Here is a 13,367-nt window from a genome sequence, read left to right on the forward strand (position 1 = left end):
GGGCCAAATTTAGCTCAAAAAATAAATAAGGACCAAAGTGACAAAAAGTAGAAACATTGAGGGATAAATTTATTATCATGACTTTTTTATTTGTATAAACTAAGAGGAATTCTTATTATTTTTCATTATAAAATACATACTTATAATCTATTTCATTGTTTAAATGAAATAATGTCACATTGATATTTGTACTTTCATAAAATGTCTAATGTGGTATTATATTTTAAAATGTCCAATATAGTACTTAAAATCTTAATCTGGGTACTATTATTTATGGTACTTGAAATAACTTGGTTAGTAAATACTAAATCGTAATGAAAGTTCGAGAAGTATTTTTCTTCAAATCATCAATTTCACATGGATAATATAATATTATAACAAAACCTAAATAAAAATTAAATGAAATTACAAAACAAATAACTAAACCTAATCGCATACGTTTAATAGGTGTTATGGACGACGACAACAATGGAGAAAGGAAAAAAATTGAAGAGAAAAGAGGAGAGGGAGGGAGGAGGGAGGGAGGGAGGGAGGAACGACTGGGGTTAGTAAAAATAAAATAAAGGCTTATTATTTTGTGTAAAATTTATCATTTATACCTAGGGTTACAAGGGTATGAACGGCACACATATTAAAAACAATGGATTTTTGTAAAAATTAATTATTTTACATGAGAAAAAATTCAAACTTGGAACCTCAATTTAACTTTCATGCTTCCACCCTTATCAATTAAACATTGGGCTATTATCTTATTTTTGAATTAATTATGCAATATTTATTTAAAAATAAGGTGTGTCACATATTAGGGTTTGAGGCAAAATTTGCAAAATAATAAAAATGATGCGATAGAAGGGATTTGAACTTGGGTTTCAAGGAATGTTTCACTAAACAATTATCCAACAAACCAATACCTGTTTATTTCTTAAAAATGCATAGATAATCTCAAATTTTAGGGCATGACCACTCTCTCTATTCACAATCTCGGTTCTACTAACCCTTAATTTTTGAGATGTTACATGTTCGACACGAGAGGATTCGAATCTAACCTGAAAAGAAGAAACCAAGCTGATTGAGAAAACAAAGATAAAAAAACAAAATGTAACACTCCAAACCCGACCCTTAAGGAGGATTAGGGAATGTCATGTCACTAACATAAAATCAATATCTTTAAAACCATATTTGACGTAAACCAACTTAAACTATAGTTTAATTTAATAAAAAAATATAAACAGTTTGTCATTCAAGGTTAGATAAAATGGTACACTTTAAGAATCATATACACTTCAATGGAATTTCATGAAAATCATAGTTTCATGAACACAAGTTTAACTACAAAATTCATTCTTCAAAATGTAAGTCTCTTGACACCACCCCCATGCCATGTATAGTACGCAATACTAGAAGTCTCACGGCAACGATTGTCCTCTAGCGTAGTCTTCAAAATTCCGTTACTTCTTCAATAGGCCTAAGAAAGAAAGGAAACTAAGTAAGTTCAAAGAACTTAGTGAGCTCCAGAAGTAGACATTATGTCGGTTATACATGATTAAAAAAAACCTTTCCAACTTAACGCAAATACCCAGTTCGCCAGTTGGTAGGTACCAATCACAGATAGACAATACACCGAACACTATTCCCGTTGGCATGTGCGTCACGCCCATGTGACCATACAAACAACCTTCTTCATGTTAGTCAAGACCTAGGATGTGTCGAAGACCTAATTCGGGCTACCAACACTTTATAAATAAGACCTTAGGGGCTTGATTAACTAAGTCATTTAGACGACTTCAAAAACCCTCATAGTTTAGGAGTAGGATTAAACTTTGTAACAGCCTGAATTTTCAGTGGTAAAGAAAACGGTGATTTGAAGTCACCAGTTCCAATTAGTAAGCTCGTAAATTTTATTATTTAGTATTTACAAGTTAAATGTGATTTTAGAAAGATTTGTGAAATAGTGATTTAAGTTTAGAAGGAATTATTAGGTTAATTGGTTTTGAAAATGGGGTATCGAGACCTCGATTTTATAAACCAAGCCGTAAATATTTTTATAAATATTTACAGAGTGTCATTAAGGTAGTATTAAAGTTTCGTTAGAAATTTTATCGTTTCGATAGTTAATTAATCAAAAAAGACGAAATTGGAAAATATGCAAAACTTGCTAAACTGATTAAATAGCATAAATGGTAAATAAGGGAGGACTAAAAGGGCAATTAGACACCCAAAGAATGGCTGAGGTGGCATAAGCAGAAAAAATCTTGGAAATAGGTGATTTAAGGGTAAAATTATAAATTTTGTGAAATTAAGCTTAAATAAAAAGAAATCTAAAGATTTCTAGGAATTCTTCTTCAATTCTCAGCAAAAAACAGCCATTAGAGAGCTTTTTAAGCTGGTTTTTATATTTTTACTTCATGTAAGTTTAATTCTTGCTTTTCTCTTGAAATTTTTATGTTTTTGAGACTTTTACAATTAGGTCTAACTATCTATTTCATTAGTTTTTAATATTATGGGTAATTTTGAAAGTTACCATTGATGAGTGCTAGATGTTTATCATGAATTAACATGGATTTGAAGCTTTAATTTTGTTATATGATGATTTTATCAAGAAATTTCAATATAAGTTGATTTTAGGACCTAATTGTGACGAAGATTAAATCTTAGGGTTTGGCATTAAATTCTGCTTATCAAAGGCGTGTAATAGCTTATAATATTTATATAAAGTGTTAATTGATAAAAATTAGCTCATTTGATGAGACAATTGGTAAGGACTAAATTGTAAAAATTATAAAAGTTAGGGTAATTGTATAATTTTAAAATTTGAAGGGTATAAATTGTGAAGTGGACTGAAATTTAAATATATGCTAATGAATGAAAAATTTTACATTCTAGATCAAGAGCTCGAAGATCAACGAGAAAATGGGAAATTAGCCAAGTAGTTTCTCAACTATTACCAATTTTACAATCCAACCCAGGTAAGTTCATATGGTTAAAATTTTATGATTATTTGTTAATTTAGGAATGATATAATATATTTATTCATATTTTGTTGTTGAAATTAAGATTATTGTAAAAGTATGAAAATTGAATTGAATGTTTAAAATGAGTAGAATGCAGGATTGAGTACGATCGTTCCGTGGCAAAGAATGAATTGACGGATAAGACCATGTTGGACCATGGTAGTGTTTCAATGTAAGACCATAGCTAGGTTATGGCATTTTAATGAAAAGACCATAACTGGGTTATGAGACCTTGAACGTAAGACCATGGTTGGACCATGGCAGAATATATACATGTGTAAGACCATAGTTGGGGCATGACATTATGATGATAAGATCATAATTAGGTTATGGCACTACAAATGTAAGACCATGGCAGGGCCATGACAATGCATGTGTAAGACCATAGTTGGACTATGTCACAAAAAGAACGATGTACTCATATCCGTAAGTCGTTCTTCGATTCAATAAGAAATGATAAGAGACTTATGTGATTGAATTGAAAGATTTATAGATTATTATTGATATTGATCTAAAGGAAGCGTGTTTATTGATTATATTGTATTTGATAGGGAAAAATGTATAATTTATTTACAATTTAATTTATTATATTATATTAAGTTCGGTAAGATCAATGTTTAACCTATTGAACTTACTAAGCCTCATTAAGCTTACTCGTGTTGATTAATGTTCTTGTAGATTAACGGGTAGTTGGAAGATCGGATCAACACATCAAGCTACACTATCCAGTTTAATCTGATAGTTTTTGCAATGTAAATTTTGGTTTATATGGCATGTATAGGGTTGAATTGGCAATGATATAATTTGAAATATGGTTGTGAATGATATATATATTGTATGTATGTTTATGTAATTAGTAGTAGAATTTGATAAATCAATGAAATGAGTTAAATAGGTAGGTATAAGTAAATGAAATGTTTGTGATGTTATGTCATGTTGAGAACATGTTTTAGTTTGTATTGATTGCTTGGTTAGGATATATTGGTGTATGTGACTGTTGAGTGCAGGTTAATGTCAAATTGGGTGAGAAAAGTGACCTTAAAATGGCCTATTTTTGTCCACACGGGCAGAGACACGAGTGTGTGTCTTAGCCGTGTGTGACACATGGCCTGGCACATGGGCGTGTAGTTTGGCCGTGTGACCCCTGCACCTTAATTTCATACATTAGTTACCCACACGGCCTGGCACACGGGCGTGTGACTTGGCCCTGTGACCCAAGTCAGAGAGTTACACAGGTAAGGACACGAGCTAGGATACGACTGTGTGCCTCATATCAAATTCCCACGCGGCCTAAGACACGGGCGTGTCTCCTAGTGTAACACCCCAAATTTTGGGCTTAGAAGAAATAGGTTTTGAACAAGGGAACAGTTAGGAGACTGCACATAAATATTTAGTTGTGCGAGGAAGTGACATAAATGAATGTTTGCTTCAGTGGTTAAGTGATTTAGGAGTGTTTGGAAGTGTCTGAGAAGTCAGGGGTTCAAGCCTTGGCTTATGCAAAATTTTTATTTTAAGTGAATAAAATCCTTGGATCTAGATAGTAGTTTCTTAAATTATTGTGGTTAAAATATGATACAAAAGAGTTGTTGGTCTAGTGGTAGGGGGGTGTGAAGTGTACATGGGGTCTAAGTTCGAGTGGTGGCGCATCAAAAAGGGAGTATTTATTTTGCTGCCTAATTCATGTGGCTGGTAGAGTTGGACTGAAATACTACTAAATAGAGTTTGAACTGGTCATATAGAGAATTGAGGAGGGATATTTGGAGAGATTTGAGGAGAGAATATTGGGATTTGGGGAGGTTGTTGTTGTGGAGATATATATATATCATCTCATTTGTTCCTTATTCTCGATTGGAGATCAGCAAGGTTTTCAAGGTTTTCATCGCTCTCTCCAACCTGCATTGATTTCATTCCTAACTAGTGGTGGTCGAGGTTGATTGGCACATTGCCTAGGAACCAAGGGTTCGATGATCATTGATTTTCGGAATAAGAGAGTTCAAAACGAAGGGAATCTACAAATCGCATCAGGTGTGTAACCACCCCACTGTAATTGTAGAACGGCAAAAGCTGAAAAGTCGAAATACAACGTTGAGACCACACGAGTGTGTGATCGCTCTTGTGGAAAGCCAAACCTGTGAATCATGGGCGATAAACTGTAGAGGCCTCCATGAGCATTTCCATGGGCTTAGGCCGTAATGGGCCACGTTGGGCCGAAATGGGTCGTGTGGGCTCAATGGGCTCGTGGGCCCTACACAGATGAAATCCACGAATTATGGAAAATACTGGACTGGGCTATGTAGATCTCATAGCCATGGCAGAATCTGGGCTAAACGGGCCGGACGAGAGTGCGGGCCCACTTGGGGCAAGTAATGGGCCTTGGGCCCATTTAGATTACTTGAGTCGCTCGAGGCAACTGTAGACCTTTCGAGAGGTCGATAAATAATCGAATTACCCCCATAGGATAAAATGATCGAATTACCCCCCCACAGGGTAAAATGATCGAATTACCCCCACAAGGAAAATTACTGAATTACCCTCACAGGGTAAAATGACCGAATTAGCCTCACAGGGGAAATTATTAAATTACCCCCACAAGGTAAAATGATCGAATTACCTTCACAGGGTAAAATGACCGAATTACCCCCACAGGGTAAAATAACTGAATTACCCCCACAGGGTAAAATAACCGAAATACCCCTATAGGGTAAAATGACTGAAATACCCCCATAGGGTAAAATGATCGAAATATCCTCATAGGGTAACATGACTGAAATACCCCTATAGGGTAAAATGACCGGAATACCCCCATAGGGTAAAATGACTGTTATACCCCTAGGAGATAAAATGACCGTTATGGCCTTATGCTATGTATGACTGATTTGCTCTATGATATGTATGACTATGATTGAGCATGACATGTTTCATACACGTATGATATTATGTCACGACATGTTGCATGGGGTTGGGTTGTTATATTTGGAGGAAGTGTATTGTACTGTTAAGGTCGCACGGGTCGCCCAAGACGACTGTAGACCTACTAGTGGCTTTGCCACATATACTATTACTGGCAGCTTTGCTACAATACTGATACTAGCAGCTCTGCTGCGATGCTATTACTGGCAGCTTTGCTGCGATATTGGTGTGTTGGTTGGGTGGGTCGATTTTATCCACACATGGTGTGTTGGTGGTACGGAGTGGTGCGTTGGTTGGATTGGGATGGGTTGCATTATTGCACTGGACTGTTTCTGTATTGGGCTAAGGCCCACACTGTTACTGTATTGGGCTAAGGCTCACAGTATTACTGTATTGGGCTAAGGCCCACACTGTACTGCTACTAAATAGGGCTCAGCCTGCATTCTTCGCATGTTGTATCTTGTTGCTTGGTAGAGGATTACACACTGAGTTTTTGTAAACTCACCCTCTCCTTTTAATTGTGCAGGTAATCCTCAGCCATAGACGATTCGGTGCTGCGAGGGACTCGGAGGTGGCCACATTACTACTGCTGTTACATTTGCTTTTATTTTAACTTAGTTTATATATTTGGGTTTTGTTTTTACAATAAGGCCTTTAATTTGGGTTTTAAATTTTAATTGGGCTTTGGTTTACATATTTTATACTGCTAGTTAGGTGAAAACGATTTTTCAAAATAAATACTGTTTTCAAAGACACAAACTTTAAACATTAGAGTTTTCAAATGCTTCCGCATTTTTAGATTAACCTTTTATATCAAAAGCAGACAACAAGGTAAATGTTTTGGCTAGATGATTTGTTAAATAATAATCACGGGGTTTTTAAGCCTAGAAACAAACTTTTACCAACGAGTCTAATTTTTCGCTAAACACATCAATGTGACATTGCCAGATTTGGCCATAACTCTTAGGTCGGGTTTGGGTTGTTACACCTGGTCGTGTGAGCCACACTGGTGTATGTCCCCTACTTTTAAGAAAATTTTTGAGATTTTAGGTGAATATTGGGTCTCGAGGGTTCATCTAAGGGACAATATGAGTGTTATATGATTGATTCTTAGTATGTGTAAAAAGGTTGGGAAATGTTTGTATTTAATTTGTAAAGTTTGGTAATCTTAGGTTTCCTTTCGGTGACGGATAAAGGTTAGGGGTGTTACAAACTTAGGTTTCCTTCAGTTTTCATAAACAAATTATTTCTTATCCATTGGAATCATTTTCGATCCAAGAGCTCTTTTATAATATTGAATAATTTCAATTATTTTCCTCTGCATGCGACGTCATTTTTTATTCCTATCGAGAGATTTACTACTCTGTTATTCAATCGACATCAAATATAGGATTATTCTAATATCTTTTATTTTTTGATTCAATCATTGTCTTTTCATGTTTTATTCAATTGAGATTAAAATTATGAATAACATAAGTGACTAAATCCCTTAGAGGAGATTAATGAGTGGAAGGGGACATGATTAACGTAGGATCTAGGATTTTTCAAGAGGATTAGTTGGTATAGATTACGCCTTCATAAACCCAAGGATTGACAACCGTAGAAAGTAATCATAGTTTAGACGAGACTGGGCAATAAGTCTAACTGAGTAAGTCGAAGTTTACCTTTTTTAGAAAGTGAGGTCGAGAGATAAGTGAATATCAACCGATCAATTAATTAGTCAGGGGTCGAGAGGTAATAATTGGTTAATAGATAGATAATCTACCCTAAAACCCTAATCTGAAGTTAATTACAAATCCTAAAATGAGTTAATCTTCCTGATTAGTTTAATTGGTTTAGTCGTTTGTTTATTTTCTTATTTATTTATTTTAGTTATTTAATTTCTCTTATGAATATATTTTATGATATGTCGTAATATTCGTAATATAAGATATAATTATTACTATTTAGACTTATTATTGTAAAGGATTTTTTATAGGTTTATTACGATCCTCGGAATACTTCTTGTGTTCCGTTGTACACATATACTATATTACCCGTATGCTTGTGGACACCTCTGATTTAATTTCTTATATTTTTGGTGTGATAATTTTACTATTTAGTATGGCTCATATTTTAGTCAAATTTGGGGATAATCTCCCAGTTAAACTCTGTTTATTTGTTTCAGTCTACCTTTGATTAGTCCATATTATTTTATTATAATTTGACCTATGAATTTAGCCTATAAATAGGCTCTTTTACAACATTAGAAAATACACTCATTAAAAGATTAGAACTCATAAAACTCTCGGAGAATTTTGCGTTTACGTTTTGAGGGTTCTTTGTTTTTCGGGTTCGAGGGTTATCTCCATCTATTGTACTCTTCATTTTTTTGCCACTATAGTAAAATTATCTTTGCCTGTGGTTTTTATCCTCTTCGGAGGGGTTTTTGCACATTAAATTTATGTGTTCAATTTTTCAATTTTTTTGCTATTTTTAATTATTCGTTGCTTATTCGGGTCGATCCCCAACAAGTGTTATCAGAGCTAGTTCAATTTTTATAGTTCAACCTGTTCAAAGATCGAAGCAACAAGGTTTGACATTGAGAAGTTAAATGGTGTCACAAATTTCAATCTATGGCAAGTTCAGATGATGACAATTTTAGTTCAGACTTACCTAAAAAATGTCTTTACCTGGAAAAAGCTTGAGAATCTAGATCAGACAATATGGGAAGAGCTTGATGAAAAGGCCATGTCTGCAATCCAATTATGCCTCGAATAGGGTATTCTAGGAGGTATTGATGGAGAAAACCTCATCCGCCTTGTGGAAAATGTTAAAATCTCTATATGGGACTAAGTCTCTAGCTAACCGTTTAGTGTTGAAACAACGTCTATTTACGTTTCGCATGAACGAATGTGAGCTTCTTAGAGATCACATTAGCCAATTTATTACTCTTTTGAATGATTTAAAGAATGTTGAGGTTAAGATTGACGATGAAGATCAGGCTATTCTATTATAGTGCTCTTTACCCTTTTCATACAAGTCTTTCAAAGAGACCTTGATTTATGATAGAGATAAACTCTCGTTCGAGGATGTGAAGGGTCATTTGTTGAGTAAAGACAAATTCGACAATGATTTTGGTTTGGATAACAAGGCAAATAGGCAAGCTTTCGTTTTGGTAGCATCAAAGAAGCGTCACAAAAAGTGTCGTTATTATAAGAAGTTAGGTCACGTCAAAGAAGATTATTATAAACTGCGAAATAAAAGGGCTACTAAGAGTCATGAGGAAGATGTAGTTGGTGCTAATTTGGTTGACGAAAGCGGTGATGATTTCTTGTTAATGTCAAGGAGCGATAGCTCTGAGCTTATGTCCGAGTGGATCCTAAATTCAGAATATTCTTTCCATATGTGTCCCAATAGAGAATTGTTTTCTACATATAGTTCGGTTGAAAGTGGAGTTGTGTCCCAATAGAGAATGGTTTTCTACATATAGTTCGGTTGAAAGTGGAGTTGTGTGCATGAGAAATGATTCATCTAGTAAGGTAATCGGTATTGGTCCTGTTAAAATTAGGATACTCAATGGGACGACTAGGACACTCTCAGATGTCAGGTATGTACCTGATTTACGAAATAATCTCATCTTCTTAAGTATTCTAGACTCAAAAGCCTGTAGAACCAACATCGAGTCGAGCGATATTAAGGTGTCTCATGGGGCTCTTTTTTGTTAAAAGGTAAAAGGACCAACAGTCTTTATATTCTAGAAGGTTCTACAGTGGCAGGTGAAATCAGACGTCCCTCGTTTGTTATAGATTCGAAGTCAACTCGTTTGGAACAGAGACAACTAGGTCATAGGAGGGAAAAATGTATGACCGTTTGGAGAAGATTCAAGTTTTGAAAAGTTAGGGAATTGTGTTCGTGAAAATGAAACTCGGGTTAGTTTTGATTTGGCAATGCACAAGCTGAAGGCTAGAAGTCTTCAAGCTTCTAAGCATAAATTCGACTCAGTTAATTCCCTGCATAATTCAAGGTACGCCCTTTACGGCTTTGGCAATGATGGCATTGTGGAAATACGAGTCAATAGGGAGACTTGTTGAGTATACCTCATATTTCAGTCAAATTTGAGAGATTATCTCCTAATTAAACTCTATTTATTTGTTTCAGTCAAACTCTGATTAGTCTACAAATTTAGCCAATAAATAGGCTCGTTTACAACCTTAGAAAATACACCCATTGAAATATTAGAACTCATAACACTTTTGGAGAATTATGAGTTTACGTTTTGAAGGTTCTTTATTTTTCTGGTTCTTTATTTTTCTGGTTTCAGGGTTTAGTTTTTATCTCCATCTTTTATACTCTTCGTTCTTTTGCCATTATAGTAAAATTTTTGTTTATTTATTTATTTTTATTTTTATTTGTTCAATTTCTTTTTAATTTTTTTAGGTTGTTTATGACTCAGAGCTCTAACACCCCAATCGAACCATACCCAGATCCGGAGCAACTACTCAGGCGCACTCATCAACTAATGGATACTAACCCACTCACAGTAATTAATTTACCCTGGGAAAATTTGTTATTTGAAGATCCACGAGAGTGACAAGGAAATATTTGGGAAGAAGTCCCAATGGATCAGCAGATGTTGCGTGAGTATGCCTTACCAACACTCGATATGGTATGAGGTAGCTTAGAACGGCCAATGATTAATGCCAATAATTTCAAGATAAAGATGGACACTATTCAAATGATCCAAAACACACTACAATTCAAGGGAAATATGGTGAAAGATCCTAATCAACACTTGAAGCGATTTCTTCAACTTTGCGACACCTTCAAGTACAACGAGGTATCCGACGATGCTGTGCATCTTCCATTATTTTCGTCCTCATTGTACGTCAATGTGGCTGATTGGCTCGATTCATTAGGACCAAGTTCCATTACAACGTGGAATGATCTAGCAGAAAAATTTCTCCATAATTTTTTTCTGATAAGTTGAATCAGTCAGCTCAAGTGAGAAATCGCCAATTTCAAACAATACGATGGTGAGTTCCTGTATGAGGTGTGGAAGCATATCATGATGATGCTAAGAAAGTCCCCACAACATGGAATGCAAGCATGACTCCAAATTCAAATATTTTATAATGGTGTTGATGGTAACATTAGATCCAGCCTAGATAGAGCGGTCGAAGGATCTCTTTTGTTCAACACTTATGAACAAGCCTATAAAATCATTGATGATATGATTATGAATTCGTACATGTGTCCCAATGAGAGATTTATATATAAATCCAAGCCTCCAACAGAAAAAAGATGAATAAAGACAGCAAAGATGATTGATACCAAAAAGTCTTAGAGAAGATTAACCGTTTGGAGACGACCGTAGAACCAATGAGAGTGGAGCCATATTTTGATAATCAACTGGAGGAGGTGAGCTACATAGTAATAGGGGTGGAAATCCCTATTCAAATACCTACAATCCCGATTAGAGGGATCATCCAAACATCAAATAGAGAGGTAATTAAGGAGGTGCAAATCAAGCGCAAACCTACAAAACCTTCCTTATCAACCACCACCATTACAACAAAAAATCGTGGGGAATGACCATGCTGCACGTGGTCAAAGATTCAAACGATTAGACTAGGAGATGCAAAAAATAAAGACGAGCATTCGACAAGTCCAAGCTATATGTGGATGACTCGAATCCCGAATGGCTAGCCTCTATGACCAAATGACACAATTAATAACAATGTTTCAAAAAAATGGCCAGAGTCTCCCCAGTAACACAGAGAACAATCCTCGAAAAAATGAGAAAGAGCACGTAAAAGCAATCGCTTTGCGATCGGGAAAAGAACTTGATGCATGCACTGCAGCATCATGTGATTATCCATCTAAAAGGGCTTTAGATTGGTCTAAGATCCAATCACATAATGCAAATGGGTCACACTGTATTGGGCCTAATTGAGTTTCTCCCCACATTATAGAGTTTATTGGGCTTCTACTAAATGTTGTTGGATCTAAAAAGACCAACCATGATAATTGGCCCAAGTGTGAGGGGGCCAAGTGCAAGATGAGGGGCGCCATTGCTATTGTATCAATTGGACCTTTGTTTAGAGTTGAAAACATTGGAAATAAAAGATATTAACCTTGGGCTAAGTCCAGATATTTGGCTCTAACATGCGACGTCCAAATGCAAAATGAAACGACCCAATTTTAGTCTTTATTTTATGGATTCTTTAACGTTTCTATGTTTCATTTCTTCTGTGTTTATAATTTATGTTTTTGCACCATATTTATTTTGTGTCCATAGCTTTTTTGTTTTCATATCATTTATGATTATGTCGTTTCCACATGTTTATTTCTTTATGTGTGTTTTATAAAAATATATTTTGTCATATGTCTAAGTTACGTTTTTTAACCATTCTAAACTATCATATTTTCATGTTTACAAGTCTCATGTGTTTAAATGTTTGAATTATGTTGATGGATTTCTATTTATATTTTTCGCAAGTTACAAGGAACAAGCCTTTATGTTTAGACGATTAAAAAATCTTCTGGTTTGGATAGTTGCATTTTTCAGGTATGAACAGTTACAAGGAAAATATAGACAGTTTCAAAGCTTGGACGGTTTCCTTATTCAATTTGGATGTTTCTTTTCATTTAATTACATGTTTATGACCATTTGTAATATTCCTTTAACTTTTATGCACCTATAAATATGAATCACTTGTAAGCTTGAAATACATCAGATCAATATACAGTGTTGTGAGTTTTATTCTTTTTGTTCTTTGAGAGCGCATTCTAAACTTCTCAAGATTCTGGTCTTGTTGCATTCATCCAAATTTCGATGTTACCACTCCCCTTTCTCATCCATGTCTGTGAGTGTGGCGATCACTATACTTTTGGTTCCTATCTCATAGATAGCTTCAAAGCTTGGACGGGATAAAGAGAAGTTAATCGGGGATAAAAATGGACGACCGGAGGACTTCGACATATATTGAAGGGCTAGGAGCAACATCATGCCGTGTCATGCATAGGCCATGGTGCGACACAAGAACTTCAAAGCCACAATACCTGGTGTTAAGGTGTCATGTCGTGCCATACACAAGCTATGGCATGACACGAGCACTTTGAAACTATAGCGCCATGCACAATCAAAATCGGATGGTAATTAGTGGACACAATATCTGAATGGTAATTAGGTCAAATTAGTAATAATATCATAAGGTATTTATTACCTTGCATAAATTTAGTAAACAAACGACACAACTTCAATTTATTAATTTATTCTTCGCAACAACAACACAAATACAATTTAGTAAACAAACAAGGGATTGAGCAAGAATAATTTAGTAAAAAAATTAGGGGCTTAATTTCGTAATTTTTCATCCGAGAATTAGCTAAAACGAAGCTCTAATATCACTAATTGTAACACCATTAAAGCCTGAGCAGACAACTGGCAAACTGAGGTGAAAA

The 13,367-nt window shown here is 35.1% G+C and overlaps 1 non-coding gene across 1 annotated transcript; it reads right to left on the minus strand.

Moving 5' to 3' along the window:
* Positions 1 to 10,897: 10,897 nt before the first annotated feature.
* Positions 10,898 to 11,003, minus strand: LOC128040257 (small nucleolar RNA R71). Its single transcript, XR_008194914.1, has one exon. It is a non-coding gene; the product is annotated as a small nucleolar RNA R71 (small nucleolar RNA).
* Positions 11,004 to 13,367: the final 2,364 nt, after the last annotated feature.

The sequence above is a fragment of the Gossypium raimondii genome, chromosome 3 (genome assembly GCF_025698545.1).
Source record: "Gossypium raimondii isolate GPD5lz chromosome 3, ASM2569854v1, whole genome shotgun sequence".
Taxonomy (NCBI): domain Eukaryota; kingdom Viridiplantae; phylum Streptophyta; class Magnoliopsida; order Malvales; family Malvaceae; genus Gossypium; species Gossypium raimondii.